At 36.8% G+C, this 17,545-nt stretch overlaps 1 pseudogene across 1 annotated transcript; it reads right to left on the reverse strand.

The window, feature by feature from the left end:
• Positions 1-3,140: 3,140 nt before the first annotated feature.
• LOC308506567 (small ribosomal subunit protein eS24-like) lies at positions 3,141-3,570 on the reverse strand (annotated as a pseudogene). Its single transcript has one exon. The product of its transcript is annotated as a small ribosomal subunit protein eS24-like (transcript).
• Positions 3,571-17,545: the final 13,975 nt, after the last annotated feature.

The following is a 17,545-nucleotide window of genomic DNA, read 5'->3' on the forward strand; positions in this document are numbered from 1 at the left end:
TGTCTTATTTCATGCTACCCAATCTGCCCCATTATTCAGTCATGCACATTTTGCTTTCTTCCTCTTCCTCCCTCCTTATCAACTTAGCATAAACAGAATAAGTAGATGGTGCTTGTTAGGACAATTTAAATACATATACTTCAGTCATTCATGCTTGGCTCATAACCTTTTTTTCTTGGACTGTACCTAATAAAATGTAACTAGATTTGCCAGAGACTTTGCTCTCCCCTGGCAGTATACTAGCCCTGAATAGCATAGCATGCCAGCTGGATTATACAAGGTTTTCATATTCCACCAGTAAAAGTGCTTTGTGCTGTAGGACACTCCCAATAATTATTTGATGACTATTAGAAACATACTTGTACCTGATAAATTGAAGTTTTTCAGCTTGGCCAGATATGATCTTGTGATGAAGGCCATTTATACAAGCAGGTCAATTAATCCCAGAATCCTGATAAAATGTGTCTCGGTTTTCAGCAGCTGCCTCTATCAACTTCATCCTGGCATTTTCTTGCAGTTAGTCGTTTCACTTTGCTTTCTTTATAGGAATGCATGATAAATAATGCAAACAGCAACTGTAAATGTAATTAATTTTTAGAACAGAGATCCTTTTTGCATTTAGTTATATCCCAAAGTGATACTCAAGAATCTGCTGTTTCAAAGAGAAATGCAGCATTATAGTACCTTTTCAAAATCTGTTAAGAATTAATTATCTCCGACCATCGAAAGTCCAATGCTAAATTTACTCAGTGGAACTTACTTAGTGTGATACATTTTTGTAGCACACACAAAATTTCGGTTACATCCAAGCTTCACATATGGAAATACCAACCCTTGCTCTGTTCTATAATCTCGGATCAGAATTAGACACTCCATTCTCCTTAATCTTTCCATTAAAGGAATGATTTTTGTTTTAATTGGTTAAAGACTCTTGGTGTATTAGAAGAACACTGAAACAGAGCAAGGATTTGGCCAGAGTGCTGTTGCTGAGCTGATGAATGGAAATCGCTTATTCACCACCTGTTGGAAAATGTTAGTGTTCATGTTCAATCATGTGCCTAATTTAGTGTGTAATTGGAAATGTAGCGCTTGCAAGGCAGGCAAATCTTTTTGAAGGTTTAGCTATTTATATTGAGAGTATTAAATTACACTGAAATAGAGGAGAACACAAAGTTATCAGGAGAACAGAGACTACTTTCAAAGTAACTGCTCAACAGGACACACATTGGTTACTCAGAGAGATAAAAGCACTGTGTTGTCTGAGTAAGTGTGAAATACTTCAGTGATGCCATATTATTACCATCACAAATTGTCAGCAGATGTTTCTTCCACTCAACTCAAATGGGTATGGCTTCTTACCACTGGAAAAAAACATTTACCAGTGGTTTTTAAAGTCCTTGTGTCTTTTTTCTGTCCTGTCTTAACATCTTAAAATTTTCTTGCTGAGTTTATCTACAAACAAAATTTGAAATAATTATAATACACAATGGGCACAGTGCAATCTTCCCAGTTTCTTGAATTTTCCACGTTTAACAGGATAGTCCTAAGAACTTTCCTGAGGGAAATTTTTGGTCAATGTGACCTGTTTCCCTAGCATCACCATGAGGAAGGCAAGGGCCCCTCACACATCTGCTTAAATACTTTTGTCCATGTCTAGGAAAAGTTGGTACAGTGATAACAGGATAACTAAGAGAAGTAGAAGAAAGTACCTAGGTGTGAATTTTCCATGAGTCAGTATTATCATTGACTTTATTTATAGTCCTTAATGCTTTTCTGATAATTGTAGGAAATGCCTTTCATCAGATACCAGTGAGAGTATGAGTCAGACATGACAAGGATAGGCATCTTCAAAAACATCTATTTAAATGTAAATATATAAGCTTTTGGCTACTGGGTTCTTTTTGCAAAACAATTCTCTTAAATAATCCTGATCTGTTTGCCTCAAGAAGTTCCATGTGCAGCTAATAATCACAACTAAAATTCTTTCTTAGAAGCAATTCTCAAATTTCATTTGTTTATTGCTTCTGTGTACCTATATTTTTCTTTCAACTTAAAGCCTGACGCTTTGAGGTTCTCTGACTTCTAAACTTGGGTGGGAAGACCACACCCTTAAACTGATCTTTGCCACAGGGGTGGATTTTAATGAAACTGTTGACATCTTTCCCTGGATTTTCCCTTCTTGTTCCAGATCCATAAGCAACCAATTTTTCTAAACTTTCAGGGCCCCAAATTTCTGAACTCTAGTTTCTGTTATTTTTTACTTGCGAACCAGACAGTTATTTCATGATCTGGATTCTCTTTCTTGAAAGAGCATCGTCAAAATACAAAAGCCAAAACACACCACTATTCTGACACTTGGTAACCCTTTATCTTAAAACTATAGACTCAGTAGACACGTGATATGCCTTCCAAGTTATTCCAGGTGACAGTTTTGCCAGTTTTGTTACTGCATAACATAAGTCTCAAACTTTCCAGTTTGGTTTCAGTTTTCTTACACTTGACATCTGGCAGCTAAGCCAAAGACATTTTTATTTTGTTTTGGTTTGGTTTGGTTTGGTTTCACGTGTTTTTTATTGTTGCTGGCATTGAGGTTCTTGGGCTCCTCAAGATAGAAATCAAATGGAAACCCCAGAAAATTTTCCGGACAAATTTTATTACGCTTATGCTCAAGCACAAGGGAGGCAGCCCAGAAGAAAGGAAGGTCCTCCAAACTGACTATGCTGGCTCTGCTTGGCTGCTTTTATAAGCTGGGAACAAGCGGGTTTGAGCAAAAGGGTGACTTTTTGAACGTGGCGGGCTTTCTAAAAAAGGCGCACATTCTTTATGGGCTAGGTTGCCTGGTAACTGTGTTCCCGCCTATGCTATGGGGCAAGATGGTGGACTGCTCACTAGCACCATTCCAGGAAAGTCATACAGCAGTCAAGTCTTGATCAACTGTACATGCAGAACAGTGGTTTCCTCATCTGTATGGAAGTAAACAGTTAGAAGGGAGATACATCAGCTACTTCTGCATTTTTGTGTAGGTGGGGATGAGGTGGTGGTCAGCTTATCACTGTTCCTCCTAGCCATCCGACATTCCTTTGGCCCCAGGCTCAAGACCCTATGCTACCTCCAAAGTTCTTAGTTTATTAATCCTCTTATTAAAAGTCTACACAATTACCACAGATAATGTCATTGATGAATCTTGACTCCTTTTTGCCAGCACTAACATTGGCCTTTGCGATCCCCCTGACTTTCTTGATTCCATTTTTGCATTTCTTTCGCTGTTTTCTTGAGGTCTTTTTCTTCTCAGGGACTTTGCCAAGTCTATGTTTGGGTTCATTTTTCTTTGCATAATCCAAGGAATCAGAAATCATTCCAAAGCCAGTTGTCTTGCCACCACCAAAATGGGTTCTGAATCCAAATACAAATATGACATCAGGTGTGGTCTTGTACATTTTGGCTAGCTTTTCCAGAATTTCTGTCTTAGGTTGCCTTCTCACGGGGAAGAACATTGATGACCACTTGTTTCTATTGAATTAGTCTATTGGTCATACACTTCCTGGTCCGGATAGTTACTGTGTGATTCATGATCATGAATCCCTCAAGCAGCCAGAGATAAAAAGACTGGTTTGGTTTCATTTGATTTATATGACAGCATCTCATATACTTCTGATATCCGTTCTGGTAATAGTTAAAATAATGCTAGCTGCATTCATAGGTAAATCTCTACATCCCCATGGAGTAACACAAGTTTATTATTTACACTCATTAGGTTTAGTTGGGTGTTCCATCTTGTGCAGCTGCCATTCTGCAAGGACATCAGTGTCCTCTGCGTCATTGGCTGATGGGGAAAACGAGAAATCACACATGGGGTGTTTTTACCTGCCAAGACTCATAATGGCACACATTATGGCCTTTACATCTCATTGGCTACACCCAAGTCACATGGCCCCTCCTGTGATGAAGATTGAAAAAAGGTAATCTTCTTTTGTGCACACAAAGAAAGAAAGTGGATTTGGAGATCAGATAGCCAGTCTTTGGCACAAACAAAATCTCCCACATAGCTTGAGAACCATACACAGTCAGGAACAACTTCAGATTATACTCCAGAATGGATACAATAGAGACACCATTACTCTTGTTGGACAGAGTGACGTAGCCAGAAGCAGTGAAACTGGTCTTTTCACATGGCTACTGAGCAGCTGCCACTGTATCTCTGAAAACTGGATGCAGCTGCTGCCATCTTTACCTGACTTGGTTCTTTGAAGTCTCTACCTCTTTCTATCAACCAGTCAATGTCAAGAGATGTGAATCTGTTTGGTGAGACTTGGTAAGCCTGGGAAAGCAAATTCTGACATTTCCAGCTTCAATGAAAGGTTTGCCTTTTCTTCAAAAGGCAAGAAACTCCCTAAACATAGGACAAAGTTTCAGACAATGAGTAGACTTCCCCTTGCCAAAAAATAGGATAGATGTGCCCCACACCTACCAGGAAGACATGGGGACCTGCAATGGTTGAGACCATTGTATGAGTCACAGAACTATTCCCAATGTTTGGCCACAGACAAAAGTCTAGCAACATTTTGATCCAGCTGACATTGTAAAAGTGCAATCTTTTTTATAAACTGTTGAAAATCAAAGGTGAGAACTGCCATCAGTGATGTAAATATAAATTAAAAGTGAGAGAACCCCTAACTGAATGCAATTGCTACCAATTTTTATATGGTTGCTCTATCCATTTGGAGAATGACTTTTTTTTTTTATTACAGTTTGAGAAAGTACCCTCAGTATTTTCAGAACAGTGTAGTTTAAATAGATGTTCAAAAAGATTTGGGTATCACATTGGTTGTGGTATTCTGAAGCACTGTCTGAGGACCACACTAGCGGAGTTGACCCATTGAAACCAGTGTGTTTTGCTTAATGACAGCCACCTGTCCAATTGTCATGTGATGCTGTATTGTTCAAGATGGAGCTGTATGAACCTGATTGTATCCAATGAATTTTTATACTAACTCTTAAGCGACTGATGACTGAAAATAGTCAAATTCACATAAAGACCTCAAGATGAAGGAGCTGAAAAAAGTCATTGCTTATTAGATAACATAAAAATTATCAACCCCACTGAAAGAAGTTTACACATCCTTCATACTGACTGCATGCCTCGCCCAAATGAAAACACCATCAGATGAACGCATGAAAATACGTGATGAAAGATAGGCTTCAATTAATACATACTTCATAGGTAAGAAGAACTCGTATGACTGAAAATAACGAAGCTGATAGTGGTATGACCAGAAATATTGTTAGTTACTTTTATTGTTTGTTTTTTCCTTGCCTATGATTGACAGTATGCAGAAAGATTATGCACATGGAGTCTTGATTCTACCAGTCACTAGTCTGTAGACTTAAATGATTTGCTTAGCCTCTCTACATGCTTCAGTTTCATTTCTCGATCTGCAGGATGGGGAAGATAATAGTACCTCTCTTTGATAGGATTATCATGCTTAATGGTGTTGGGCAAATGCCTACTATATGCCAGAGACTACTCTAAGGGCTAGGGATATACCAATGAATAGAACAGGCAAAATTCTCTCTGCCCTCATGCAACTTAATATTTTCTAGAATTAAGTGAGATAATACACATAAAGCATTTAAAGAGTCTTTGGTGAAAATGACAGTTCAATAAACATCTATTATGTTTTTCTTATTGTTCTCTCTTCTTAAGCTGTTGATTTGTAGTACATACTAACATAACGTAGAGCAAAAAGTAACATGGAAAAAGTGTCAGAACTTTTTCAGCCTACAAAATTATATCTCCTAGTATTTCTTTTTTAATGGTAAAATTCAGTTCAATTTTAATGTTTTTGAATTATTCTTCAGTTCATGGAAATATAATAAGCAAATAAATCTAGAGAAAATACAGGTTTCGTTGTAAAATAGGATTCCTCTCCTTTGCTTGATGAAAATTTATGAGTGAATGATAGCATGTCATTTCTGGTACCAATTCCTGGTACTAAAGCCCAGAATTACACAATTATATACTAATAAAATATATTAAAGAATTTTAGACTACTTTTGATTAACTGCTAAATATTCTTGTTTTTGAAAGTTATCAACTTTTCATTTGTTATTTTTTAAAAATATCTATGAGGCCCTTTCACTTTATTCCTAATTGATGGGGAGAAAACACCCAAAAGAGTGGATCAATCGAAGGGCAAAAATGCTTTCCAGATACAAAAGAGTCATATCTATAAACCATTGTGCTGATGGATTTCAAACACTCCACAGACATATGGTGGAATTATCTGTTATCTTAAATTACACATTAAAGTCACTATCTCCAAAAGATATTTTGTTCATAAGCTTCTTTATTTTTTCTTTTTAGTTAAACATCTTTCCCCTAATTTAGTGTGTCCTCGTGATGCTGTTAATTGTTGGATCCACACAATTCAGAAGCCAGTGAATGTCTTCCCTTTGGCACAGAATAGTTGGACATGCCAATGTCAATATGACTTTGGTGATTTGGCAGCTTTTCAAAACACTGTAGAGGAGATTTTCATTTACCTCCCACCTCCACTTATGGAATCCCAGTTCAAAATGATTAGTAATTAACTCTCCCTCACTAGGTGGTTTCTAGAGCACTAAGTGTATTCTTAAAAATTAACTTGGTTTTGGAAAACTGATGTGGTGACTCTTTTGTGATTACCTCAAGAGACATTTTCTTTATCGTTTATGTCAAGGAACAACAAGCAATCATATACCCAGATGCACATAGATAAATGTTAAAGGAATTTATAAGGTAATAATAGATATGCTTATGTATTTCTAAGGGCTTTAAAGAAGGAGAATTCTAAGGATCTAAAGTCAATTTTCTACTTTACAAATATGAAAGTAAAATTGGTTGGAATAAGAAAAAAAATAATTCTAATTCATCATCTACATTTGCAACCTCAAGGACATATTAATAAGAAATATATACGTTGGTGCAAAAGTAATTGCAATTTTTGCAATTGTTTTTAACCTTTTAAACTGCAATTCCTTTTGCACCAATCTAATACACACACACACACACACACACACACACACACACACACACACATATATGTAACCTTCTTAATAGTTCTAGAAATATCAACTTCTTTCTATCCTTAAGTTTGGTCGCCATCAGCTCTCCCCATATTATCTCAGTAGCTTTCTCACTGTCCTCCTTGCTTTTTCCATGGTCTTGGCCACCTTAAGTCTACTCTCTACTATTAAAGAACAAATCAAGTTGATTCAGTTAGTTATTATTATAGCACAAATCTCATCAGAGCACTCTCCTACCATGGCTTTCCATTACTTTATAAAGTTAAGTGCTTTGCCACAGCCTTTCGTGACCTGGGTTTTGCCCACATCTCATTGTGTCTTTCCCCCATTGCTTTGCCTCCTTTCCCATTAGGCTGCATACAACCTTTTGAAACCCCCATAGTCTGTTATCTCCAGACTCTTGTATATTCCACTTTTTCTTCCTAGAACATCCTTCCCCAACATTCCCGACCTAGCTCCTATCTTTCCATCAGGAATCAGCTGAAAAAAGGATCTCCTCTCACACACCATCTGTTACCCCTCTCTCATGTTCCCCACCCTAAGACCTACGTTTAAAATCTCTTTGATATGCTAAAACGGCAACACCTAATGACCCCTAACATAGTGTTCACTGGAAATACTATTTTAAAACATTACTTGTAAATTTTTCTTTCTCATCTGTTGAACTACAAGCTCCCAGATCAGGAGCTGAATCTTGCTTTGCTTCATATCACCAGTGACTGGCACATGATTTCTCAATCACATTTACTGAATAAAGGGTTTGTCAGCTAGGCGCAAGGGATGGTGCTGGGCTATGCGAGAGCTCATGAGCTCTGCTACCTGTGATGCAATAGTGTAGAAATGACCTAAGAGAACCTGAATTCCGATGAAAGAGATTGGAGAATTTCTCCTGTGATTGCTAATTTTATGTGTTACTTTGACTGGGACATGATAACAGATATTTGGTTAAACATTATCCTGGATGTATCTGTGAGGATGTTTCTGGAAGAGATTAGCATTTGAACTGATGCACTGAGTAAAGCAGATGGTTCTCCCCAATGTGAGTAGGCCTCATCCAATCTGTTGGAGGCCTGCATAGAACAAAAAGCAAGGTGAGGGAGAACTCACTCTCTCTGCCTGACTCTTTTCAAGCTGAGACATTGATTGATTGGTCTTTTCCAGCACTTGAGCTAAAACTTATATCATTTGATTTCCTGCTTCTCAGGCCTTTAGACTCCGACTAGAACTACATCATCCCAGCCTCCAGCTTGCAGATCACAGGACTCTGGGCCGCCATATCACATGAGCCATTAGATATCTTTATTATCTATATCTATCTATATCTATATGTATATCAACTTGTAATAAACATACCTCTCTATCTTAATCTCTATAGACAGATAAACAGACAGACAGATAGATCCTATTAGTTCTGTTTCTCTGGAGAACACTGACTAGTACACTTTTTCTGCAAAAGTTAAAGGTGTTTCTAACTACAATCAGGCAGAGTACAATTTTTCTCCCCTAAAATGATGTCATGATGAAAAGAGAAAATAAGGCTCAATATCCTTTCCTAAACTCACCAATATGTGGTATTCTCAGCAAATTATTTTTCCTTCAGATAGTAGAGCTGGTAAAATAAGTAAATTATTTGAACGGAGATGAAGCCTATATGTACTATAAGGCCAAACTCTCACTCAGTTACCAGAGAGCAACTGTATATAAGTGTAGTGTAGGAATCAGCAAACTTTTTTTTCTGTAATGGGCTAGTTATTAAATATGATAGCTTTTGCAGACCATGCCACCTCTGTCACCACTAATCAACTATGCTTTGTGGTGGGAAAGAAGCCATGGGCACTATATCAATAAATAAACGTAGCTGTGTTCTAATAAAACTTTATTTGAGAAAAATAGGCGTCAGGCCCTTTTTTGCCTACAGGCCATAACTTGCTGACCTTGGTGTCTTGGTTTAGAGTACAGACAGTAAGTCAGACAGCCCGGGTTCAATTTCTGACTTCACCAATTGCCTGTTCTGTAATCATGTGCAAGTCACTTAAACTCTATTAATAAAGTACCCACTTCCTAAGTTTGTTGTAAGAATTTAGCGAACTATATGCTTCAGTTGCTTTGGGAAACATTTGAATTATAGTAAGCACTGCAGAAGGTTGGTTATTGTTATTCTTTTCAGCTCATTTTCTATGACGCTTGAAGTTTGGGGGGTTCATATACACCGCCTATGTTCAAAAGACATTTTTAAAGTAGCCTGTAATGAAGTTATAGTAAGTTGTGTAGAAGAAAGTTTTCATTACTGTTGTTGATGCAATCTGGAGCTTTGGAACATGTGACTGCAAATATTATTTAATAATCTCAGTCTTAGTAATGTATCCTCTTTGCAACAAAGAACATTTTATTCCAGTGAAGGCTGAGAAATTGTCTTGAGGAAAAAAACAATTTAGATAAGACTTGGAGAAAAAAAATTTTAACTGTTTCAGTTTTCTTCTATAACTGTTAAGCTTTCTTGTACAACTTCTCAAGATTTTAACATTTAGTTTTTCTCAATTACCCAATTTTGTCTTTTCTAACTCAGTTTTAACTGATAGAAAATAACCCCGTGAAAATATGGCCATATTTATTTCTTCTTAAGGTCAGTCATAAATATTTTACTCTGAAATATCTTTCCTTCCTGCCACTTTGATCATTTTACACTCATCTTGAAAAACCCTAAAGTAGCTTTTCATTCTCCTCAATGCATCATGACCAAGTGCTTCAACTTGGAGTTCTCAGGACCCTCAACACCATTCCTCACTCCCCAACTACCAGGCTCCCTGCATCCACATGGGGGAGCATGTCACCCCTTTCATCTGTGCATTCCCAGGACTGAGCTATGCCTGGAATGCTTTCTCCCTCTCCTTGATGGGTTCCCTCCCTTCTATCATTTATGGACCTTATCAGATCACACTTCCTTCTCAACCTTCCCTGAATAACTGAAAACAGAAGTAATTCTCTGCCTCCCACTATGCCTTTGGAAGGCAGGAAACTCTGCCTATAAATGTAAGAGTTTGTGCACCACACATTGTACCTTTTTTTTTTTTTTTTTTTTTTTTTTTACTGGGAGGCTCTAATTTTTACATTTTATATGAGTTGAATGTCATTCTTTCATTGCTGGGGCCCCTGGCTGAAGTGTGTGCCCTCTGGGGACCAGGTCCTCCAGACACACAGAGATATAGGACAGGCGGCAGAGATTCCCCAGAAAGGTCAATGAGAGTGATAGTAAGTGACAGTGAGTGGTAAGTAGAATGGTCCCCAAAGATGTTCACAACCTAATCCCTGGAACCCTTGTATGTGATGATACATGGCAAAGAGACTTTGCAGATGTAATTAAAGTTATGATCTCTGAAATAGGGAGAGTACTCTGGATTATTTGTTTGGTCCTCTTTACGGATTGTATATAATAATATGATTATATATATTATTGTATATAATAATTGTATATAATAATATGGTTGCACGAGCACTTAAAAACAGAAAACTTTCTCTGGCTTGAGAGGAAGAGATGCAGCAGAAGGAAAAGTCAGAGAGATTCAAAATATGAAAGGGACTCAACCTGCCATTGTAGGAGGAGAGCCACGTGGAAAGCATGAGACGGAATGTAGGTGCAAAGACCAGACCCTGCTTAACAGCCAGCAAATAAGGCCTTCAGTTCTAGGTCTGGAGAAAACTAGGAACAACCTCTGTGCCCCGCAACCCATGGAAATTATTCAAACAAGCCATCCCTAAATCTGTTTATCCTGCCTCACCATTCCTTTCTACAGAAGTCACCGTGAAGGTTCTTGCCCATTTTCCTCCTGCTCCCCTGTCTCCTGATTGACCTTGGTGCTTCCTTGCGTGGTCTCTCCTGCATGGGGTGCATGACTCCCTATTCAGGTACCCTTCCGGCAGAACTTTTCCCTTTCTTTAGGGAAACATCCTTCCTGACTTCCTTCATCTGTACCTTTGTTCTTGCTGTTCTTCTATGCCAATTACATCTCCTTGTCCCTCACCACAACCCTGGCACCTTTTCTCATGCACACATTCATCTCTCTCCCTTTAGTGAACTAGAAATTAAATAAGATCCGGTGCTGGTTTCTGGGGAAATGGGGTTGAATAAAGCAGATAACATTCCTTCTTTCAATCATTTTATAATTCCCTGGCGTAATAGTTATTGTAATAGTTATTGTACAGCATGTATCGTTCCACCTGCATAGCTGGTATTAGTTTCCAGGATCACAATCCACAGCTGCCATCGTGCCTCCAGGCCACATTCTTCTATGTGGGTCACTGTTACCAATGACCCTACTATTGTCACTCTGCTGAGGACAACCCCACCTCAAAATGAACAGAGACACTCTCCTCCTTCTCTGTTTTTAGAAAAGGCATAGCAAGACCACTTAGAATCCAAGTTGTTGAGGTACAAACTTTTTAAAGTACATATTCTTTCTTCAGATCATACCCATGTCATTAGGATGGCAAGATGGTATGGGGTTTAAAGGATGGTCATAACACTGTACCTGAAACTACCACTGATTCTGTGGCTGAATTTAGCTATTTATGCCAACCCTTCTTCCTTTAGGTTCAATTCTCATCAAGGCACCAAATGCCCTTTTTCTTTTGCCTGGAGAGAATCAAAATGTAATTTATTTGATGCAAATAGATACATCAAAGAGAGGTAGAGAGAGTCCATCTGATTTTCCTTAGGCACAGCTGGGACACCAAGTGATATATATCATACTCAGTAATTTGTACTCTTCTATAGAGAGTGGGGAACTAGAGAGAGAGAGAGACGGAGAGAGAGAGAGATTTCCAAGGATTTGCAAGCATTCATGTTCTACCATTGAACAATGTGAGCAAATTGTTTTCTGGGAAATGTTGACCCTGAATATAGTGTGACATAAAAGGGAATAGTCTCGAATTGTTAATCCTATCTTCCCCCCAACACACAGAAAAATTTTGAAATCACAGTTTTGGTGGTTAGTTATGGTTAGATGATTCAGGCTTATCAAGGGGAATTTGTCCAAAGGACTCCCAGGTGTAAGATTTAAGTTATGAAAATCACCATAATTGTTGATTCCCTTCTATTAAGTACTAAGCTAGAGTGGAGTCACAGGCCTTAATGGGATCAATGGGATATTTACCCAGGATTTACCCTAGAAGTACATAAGATTCAATAGTCTGGTGAGGGTGGTCATTGGGAGGAAAGCCTTGAGAAAAGCATCCCCAAGTGACAGGTTTGAGAAGCAAGTATTAGGTTTAGACAATAGGGTGAACAATGGCAGGCTAAATTATTTCTTTTGAATATCGTGAGTTCATTTTGCTTCAAGTTTGTGTTTATGAGTTCTGTGCCATACATTTTATCAAAGCTGGTTATTTCATGCTATTGGATGGACCTTAATTTTAAACTAGCAGCAGCATGTCAATCCAAAGGTACCACAGGGACAGTTTCTTCCTATTGTGATCACACGGCCAGCCTTTTCTTAATCTTCAAATACACATTATCTTCATGTATATTTGATGCTAGCACTGTATTATCCACCCAAGTCTTGGTTTATCTTTTTAAAATTCTATTGTCTGTATATATTCTTATGTAATTTTACAACCAATTCTCGCTCGCAGTTTCCATGTGCTATATCTAGTTTCCTGACGATTGCAATTAGGAATTTAATAAGTGGATTCTGACGGAAGATGAACACAGTTCCCCGAAAGCCATCCCCCTGTCTATTTTGGAGATTCCTACATGTTTTAGAACTAAAGCAATAAAGGCTCTTTGTCCACATCAACTCATATTTGTATCTGGTCTGTATTGGATGTCCCCATAGTGCCACAGTCAGTAGTTTTTTTCTGTTAATTCTCAGATTAATTTAATACATATTCCAGTATCTAAAATTTCAGTATATAAAATTCTGATAAGCATTTTATGATCCTAAGGTTTTGCAAGACCTTTCATTTCTCTCAGTAACCCTGATCTAACATTAATATCTAAAGTCACTAGTTTTTATCTTTTGCAATTTGGTTTTTCTCAGAGTCCATTAACTAAGCCTATAAGATTAGAATATTTGTCTAATAAGATAGCAAGGAAATAAATCAAGATAATTTTTTTTTCTGAAATGACAGCCAACGCCATTTCCAAAAATTTTAATCCATAAATATCACATGACTTGGTTAAAATGAGAAGTCAAATAAAAAATAATTGATGATCATATTTTATGTTGCGAGAATTATAAAGTTTTCATGGACACTTTCATTAGCAGCATTACAACTATTCTGCAATTGAAATTTTATCAAACAAGTTTAACAACAAAGGCAAAAAGATTTAGCAAATGAGGTATAGTTTACTTAAAAAAACTGAGCGTGAATTTCTCCTAAGTTTTGTTTCCCAAGCTTTTCTATTTTTTTTCTTTTCCTTCTTTTTAAAAATTTCATTTTCTTCCTCACCAATGGCTCATAATAACAGCTTTGTCTGGCCTCTGAATTCTTCCTTGTCATTTAATGCCAGCTGGAGTCTTAAGGAGCCCTGGCTTCACTTCTAGCTTTTAACTTCTCCAGACTGTAGGTCATTAATTGTTCAGTAAAAGAGCTGAAGATCAGATAAAGTTGCTTAACCCCTCCCAAGCCAATGGCCCTTGTAACCTGTGATCTCTTCTTTGTAAGTCATTCTGCTTCCCTCAGAGCTATTATATGGTCAGCTCAGCAGAGTTTCAAACAGTATCCTTTTGTTGAACTCAATCTTCCTTGTCTAGGGCATTAAAAGGGTTAAGTAACATTAAAATAAAAATTTATTTGCCCTTTACCCCTGCCATCAGTTGTGCTCTGGTTGGGATGTATATGGCCTTTTGTCCTTCCTTGCTTTCCCTCACAGAGCTTCACGTTTATAGTTAATGGCTCTATTAAAGAGTAGGGCTATTAAAGATGAGGGTGTTACATACTCAGGCTGTAATTTAATATAGCCCTTTTGTTTACTTAATTAATTAACTCATTAACTGCCTTTTTCCTCCAAATTATTCATGGTGGCTTATAAAAGTGCTCCCTGCAGAAATCGAGGTGGAGTGTTTGTGTGTGTGTGTGTGTGTGTGTGTGTGTGTGTAACACACAGCAGAAAAAAGTACAACTACACAATGCATACTACAGAAAGTACGAGGCAGAAATATATACATTTATACAGAACTATAGGTAATTAATTAATATGTAATAATATTAATATACATATTTTATTATTTATATAACATATAATTAATTGTATAAAATAAATTTTATATATAATTAAGGGTAAGCTAAATAGAAATAGAGTTAAGAAAGCATAATTGTGCAAACCGGTTCTCACGTGAGAAATTGAAATCAAGGTATTTGTTCTTTCTAAAGTAGATTTTGATACTGGCATTAGAGTTACTTTTCGAACAAAATACTTGGGAAAACCTATACAGGGCAATGCAAAACACTAGACAGGCAAAGCTGTCAGATCCTTTGCCCCAGCTCCTGCTCACCTACTCACATTTAATTTCCTTAATGGTTCTACTTTTCTAAAAAAAAAAGTGAAAGGACTTTGTAAAGATAAGGGTACATTAGAGCCCATTAACACCATTAGGGCAAGTGTCTTAAAGAAAATCTGTTGAATATAACAAAAACGCGGAGTTTCTACTCTCCTAGGCAATTTTTTTTTTCATTTAGCTCCTAGGACTACAGCCAGGTGCAGTACATTTCAAAGCAGCTTAATACCATTTATATTTTACTTGTAGGATATCATGACCACAGATAAACCTTGGGAAGACAGAACCGTTTAGTTAAACCTTGTATTGGACCACATGACATAAACTGCACACAGACAGTTTCCAGCTGGGAAAACACTTAAGTTCCATTTAGAGCTCTAAACCGTGATCCTGTCTTTGAAAGTTCTCCCTAGACCCTCAGCTCAGAGCTTGGTGGGTTACCTAGATGAAAACTACAGAGCCCACACCCTCTCTTTTCTTTCTAGAAAATGGCATGACTCATAACTAGTTTGTTGTAGCATCACAGAACTATTGTCGCGAGGTTTTAAATTTAATACAGTTGAAGAAGGAAAATACAGTCACATACAGGGAACTATTGTAATTAAACTCTTTCTTCTGGTTACTGCCACTCCCCTACTGGTTAAAAATCACAGACAGTAAAGTTTGATTTTCACCCTAAGGAGTGACCTATAAAGTGCTCTCTCATGTCTATGAAGATTTCATGTTCAAGAGTAAGAAAGGAAATTCTAAGAAAGAAAAGGGAGTTTTGTTTGTTTGTTTGCTGACAGAAAATAAAAAATAGCTCATGTGAATCTGTACCTCCTTGAATAAATAAGAACTTGCCCAGATTTATTTTAACCCTGACACGTTAGCACTGTATCTTTTGTTGTTTAATTAGGTTGCTTTGGTGTTATCACTTTTATCTGTTCTTCTTTCAGCTATCAACTTCTTATTAACAATTCACAACATTTACCGTAGCTATTCATGACCATTTTCCAGAGGTCACTCATGAAAGATGAGGTGTGTGTGCAGGAAATATTTCCATGTAGCCATCACTGACTGCTAGATATAACATCAGTCCTGTAGGAGCCTCGAAAATATGCCATAATAGAAATTAATTAAAGTAAGAGAAGGATAACCTTGAATACATTCTGCTTGCTTTATTGTAAATCATTTATAAACTTCATTTATTTCACTTGTAAGACATGCCCAAAGCAATAAGACAAACCCACTATATGATGATGGCAGTGTTAAAAGTACAAAGTCTGAGAGCCATTTGTGACATTTACTAGGGGAAAATGGGAACAATAGTAGTGGGAACATACATGATAAGATTCTTGAGAAAATAGTTCCTGTTGCATACTAAATAAATACCCTATTAAAGTCTTCTGGCTTAGAGAAGTTCCAGGATTCAAAACCTTAGTTCAAAAACATTAGTTCAGGCATCAAAAACCTTTTATTTCTATCCATGAATGAGAAACAGGGTCTGGATATACCCTTATACCATCACCAACTTAAAAACTGGACAAAATATATGAAACACCTATTTTTAGACATTGGACAATAGGCAGCACAGAACTACATATGATCTTTCAGAGAGGGGGTAAAAATGAGGGGGTAAAAAAAAGTTGTCCCAACTTTTTACCTAGAGATATTTTCCAAAACTGTATCACAAGTAGGGAAGCTAAGCAAAGAATGCTGAGTTGAGAAGACAGACCTTGGAGTTAAGTGTCAATATGTCTGGAATCTGTGGGTTATATTACTTGAGAGGAAGGAATTATTTAAAGAAAGAGCTCCAGAATTATGCATGGTGTTCACTTGACTCTTTGGCTGATTGCCAATCTGTGCATACTTAAAGCAAAATTTTATCATGCTAGACAAAGAACAACATCTGGTGAAAGAATATTACCAAAAATCTGTAAACCAAACAATTCCCAGAGCTCATACAAGCCCAGGAGTCATTCAAGTTTTCATCATCCAGAGTGGAGAGACCACATAAAATATATAGGACATTATATAGAGACTCCCCACAAAGTCAAACCATAATAGTGAGACAGAACTAGACCTAGAGAAACATCAATTCTAGATCTGCAGAGCCTCAAAGTGATTGAGTTAATCAACAAGTAACTTAACTACCAGACTAAACACATTAAAATATTTTAAAATATATTTAACAAAATCTAGCACTCAAAAATGTGCAATTGTAATGGTCAGCATCCAATCAAAAATTAGTAGGAATCTGGAGAAGCAAGAATATTTGACTCAAAACTAGGAGGAAAAATATGAAAATAGAAATAGATGTGAAAATATTAGAGATTATAGAATTAACAGACACAGATGTTATGTTATAAATGCTATTATAAAACATACTCAAAGATTTAAAGAAAAAGATGAGCTTAATGAGGATAGAACCTAGTGGAAAAAAATGGAACTTTAAAAATGAAACTAAAATATCTGTACTAAAAATTTTATTGGATAGAATTTATAGCAAATCAGGCACTTCAAAAGAAAAGATCACTGAACTTGTAAATATAGCAATAAAACAATCCAAAAGGAAGCCTGGTGAGAAAAAAATAAAAAAACTGAACAACAACAATAAAAATAGAATTGTAGTGACTTTGAGACAATATCAAGCAATTTAACACTTGAGCAATTAGAATCCTAATAGAAAAGGAGAATGGGCAGACAAGAAAAAAAATGATGAAATGGGTGAAAACATTCATAATTTGATTAGTTATAATCCTACAGTTGATAGCCTACAATAAACCCCAAGCTGAATAAACCAAAGAAAAAACAAACAAAACACATCAAGATACATCATAATCAAATAACTTAAAAGCATTCAAAAAGAGAAACTCAAAGACAATCATAGGGGTTGGGGAAAGGCATATGCCATAAAAACATTAACGATATAGCAGATGTTCCATTAGAAACTATAAAATCCAGAAAATAATGAGACAATACTTTTAAAGTATTGAAAGAAA

The sequence above is a fragment of the Rhinolophus hipposideros genome, assembly GCF_964194185.1.
Source record: "Rhinolophus hipposideros genome assembly, chromosome: 13".
In the NCBI taxonomy this organism is placed as follows: Eukaryota; Metazoa; Chordata; class Mammalia; order Chiroptera; family Rhinolophidae; genus Rhinolophus; species Rhinolophus hipposideros.